The sequence below is a fragment of the Octopus bimaculoides genome, chromosome 11, assembly GCF_001194135.2.
Source record: "Octopus bimaculoides isolate UCB-OBI-ISO-001 chromosome 11, ASM119413v2, whole genome shotgun sequence".
NCBI lineage: Eukaryota > Metazoa > Mollusca > Cephalopoda > Octopoda > Octopodidae > Octopus > Octopus bimaculoides.
In genome coordinates, this window is record NC_068991.1 from 77,611,842 (window position 1) to 77,615,635 (window position 3,794).

At 34.4% G+C, this 3,794-nt stretch overlaps 1 long non-coding RNA gene across 1 annotated transcript in view; it reads left to right on the top strand.

The window, feature by feature from the left end:
• LOC106867980 (uncharacterized) overlaps window positions 1–734 on the top strand; it is a 637,828-nt gene extending 637,094 nt beyond the window's left edge. Inside the window, exon 14 of the long non-coding RNA XR_008265237.1 lies at window positions 425–734. This is a non-coding gene — a long non-coding RNA (uncharacterized LOC106867980). The remainder of the gene's footprint in view (window positions 1–424) is intronic.
• Window positions 735–3,794: the final 3,060 nt, after the last annotated feature.

Genomic DNA, 3,794 nt, shown 5'->3' on the forward strand with positions numbered 1-3,794 from the left:
TATATATATATATATATATATATATATACGACAGGTTCTTTTCAGTTTCCGTCTACCAAATCCACTCACAAGGCTTTGGTCGGCCCGAGGCTATAGTAGAAGACACTTGCCCAAGATGCCACGTAGTGGGACTGAACCCAAAACCATGTGGTTGGTAAGCAAGCTACTTACCACACAGTCACTCCTGCACCTATATGTAGAAACAACCATTAACTAAAGGATTATTTAAGCACAATAATGCATTTACTTTTACAAGGAAAAGGCTTTTCAGACTGTCAAATGAGGGTAACTGAACTGAAACTTCAAAGTCACTCTCAACAATTTCCTAGTAAAAATGTGTGTGTGTGTGTATTTGAACCTACTTGTATGTGTATCTTCCTATTAGTGTTGGGAATCTCAAATCTTGATCTTCTTATATTTGCAGATATTTCAGTTGCCTTTGCCCTAATTCTCCTCCAAAAGAAGCAGGAGATTCTGTCAACCAAGATGAAATTTATCATGACACAGCCATTAATTGGGGACCTGGTCTCTTCTGGCGCTTAGATATTGCCATCCCTCTAGCACCATTTGAAATCAGTTTTTCAAAATGGCATGGCAACTAATAAGCTATCAAGTGAATTCCAAAACTTTTGAAGATAAATAATTGCAATGGAAAGGTATTTCTGTCTATTTGCTAATTTTTTTTCCTGTAAAATTTACTCCTTGAAATAAAAATTTAGTTTATTCAAAAAAAGGATTTGTGTCTCTTATTGTGATTCTTCAGTTTCCAGCAAACTATTACAAGTCAGAAATATATTATTTACATTTGACGGATATTTGTCCTCATCTTGTTTGTTGTTAATACAACGTTTTGGCTGATACACCCTCCAGCCTTCATCAGGTGTCATGGGGAAATTTCAAACCTGGGTTCTCATTCCTAAGATAGTTTTCAATGTTATTATTATTATTATTATTATTATTATTATTATTATTATTATTATTCAGGTCACTGCCTGGAATCAAACTCAGAATTTTGGGATTAGTAGCCCTCACTCTTAACCACTATGCCATATTCCCGTGGGTGTAGTGGTTAAGAGTGCGGGCTACTAACCCCAAGATTCTGAGTTCGATTCCAGGTAGTTACCTGAATAATAATAATAATAACATCGAAAAATACCTTAAGAGTGAGAACCTAGATTTGATATTTCCCCAAGACACCTGATGAAGGCTAGAGGGTATATCAGCTGAAACGGTGTGTTAAAAACAAACAAGATGAGGACAAATATCTGTCAATTGTAAATAATGTACATAATTCCTAATCTCTTAAATATAGAACTGTAAGTCAGACAGTTACAGAAACATTGAGAAACATATAAAAGAATAACTTAACTCAGGCACAACACCATGTTCATGGACTGATAGGTCACAATGTCAAAATATTATCTCAATCAGGATTAAGAAATGAAAAAAATTAAATTATTTCATCTGGAAAATAAGAACCAAGCTGTTGCTGTATTACTATCCTATTTCGTTAAACTAATGAGTCAATCATCTTAAAAGCTTTTTTTTTATATAATTTAAGATCAAGATCTCCACCCTTTTCACCAACACTCACTACACTGCAGATTTATTTGCCAATTATATCAACAACCATACCCAGGGTCGCTTTCATTACCCAACAAGTAGGCTGTGGTCATTGCAAGACTATGGCAGATGATATTTGTTTAAGGGGCCACACAGTGTCACCATGGCAGGTGAATTTCGGGGACTGATTTCTCATAGCCAGAACCTCAAAACTAAGGACTTGTAAAGTGAACTTTTTGAAGATGTCAGACTTGTTTTTCATAACTAAGTCGCTTGAAGTGTTGTTATGAAGTGAATGTCTTGGAAGATCTCGGACTTATTTCTTACGGCTAAGGTCACCTAAACAATGCAGAAATAAGTACGATGCTCAGAGATACAAGATAAGAACGTATCCCTGCATTTGATGGAAGTCCATAGCTCTCGAAATGATGGTTCAATACATCATCACCTACCTCACCATCCATACACAGACTTGATTCTTTAATTAGATAAGAAGCCTTACACTAGTAGAGAGAGCTAATTATGTCGCTAATTATGTTAGCTGAGCCTGAAGGGTCAATAGAATGCCTCCAGTGGTGTTCAAACACATGGCTGCTTGAAATATTATAAATCTAATATCTTTTGTAGTTTGCTATTTCTATTTCTCTATTTCATCAAAATGTATGTGTGTATGCATGTGTGTATTTATGTGTGTGTGCATGTATATATGTATGTATGTGTGTTTATGTGTGTGTGTATTTTTATGTGTGTATGTATATATGTATGTATATGTAAGTGTATGTGTGTGTGTGTATTGCTATTGATGTGTATTTTCATGTGTATGTATACATGTATATATGTGTGTGTGTGTGTGTGTGTATTGCTACTGATGTGTATTTTTGTGTATATGTATGCATGTATGTATGTATATGTGTGTGTGTGTGTGTGTGTATTGTTATTGATGTGTATTTTTTTTTGTGTGTGTGTATATATGTGTGTGTGTATATATGTAGGTTGGTAGGTGGGTAGGTAGAGAGAGAGAGAAAAAGAGTGTGTGTGTTAGAATATCTGGTTGACTTTGAAGAAACCAAAATGAAGAAAGTGTGATACCAAACTAAAACAATTCCATGTATCATCACTCATAAAGTTTGATGCATCAACAGAGAGTGATGAGAGAGGTTGTGAATGTTGTTGTTGCTGCTAAATTAAGAAAAAAAAAGATAGGGTCTCCTTGATTTGAAGGTGATGAATGTTGAGAATTTAACAATTGAAACCCCAACACAGTTTAGGAGATTAAAAACATTTTAAGGGTAACATTGTTCCCATAGGAAATATTAGACCTTATTATGTGGAGGCCAAGCTTTTGCCAGAACCCTTTCAATCATTAATCAAGGTGAAACTGAGGGAACATTAATAAAGGGTCTTGAGAAGAGTTCCTTTTTCTGAAGGAGTATAAGGGCCATTCTTTTAGTGATTGTGAAAAAGTAGGGATAGAGATCTCAGGACATGTACAGACAATGAAAGAGGTATAAAAATGAAGAAATATTTGCAGATTCTTATCCAACTCCAGATACTTTATCGATATTTCATTCTGTTTATCGCATAAATTGTTTGTGATAAATTCTATTAAAAGTGATCTTATCATCAGATAAAATGCATTCTAAAGCAGGAGAAGTTACCATGATAAATACACAAATGGCTCTTTTAAGATTGTCATGTCTACCGTACAGAATTAAGACAGACTGATACTAAATTCCGGAGAGAAAATGATGATATCATTGCTTATCGATATAGCGTATGCATTGATGCTAAAACTGTTGAAAATCAACATTGTTTGACAAACAGGAGCATGATAGAATTAGGAATGGTGAATTATCTTATGAGGGATAGAGGCTGACAAAGGAAGGTGTATTCCTTGATCATCATTTAGTTATGAGAAATATGGATATAACAGCACCAAAGAAGAAGAAGCGATTAGAATGTTTTCTCAGACTTATTTCTGCCTGTATCACTTCATAAACATGATGTCACATTTTCAAGAAGCTTTGAACAACAAAAGGTGTTTGAGTAAATAAAAATTATTTTTTTAAAAACTGATGTTAGTATTAAAGCCACTGAGCAAATAAATAATACAGCAACAGAAGTTAATTTAAGCCATGTCAAGTTCAATCATAAATACTTCCACAAGAAAACCATTTGTTAAGACTGAAAGGGAAGCTGTGCTGATTGTATGATGCACTCAAAGAACATGG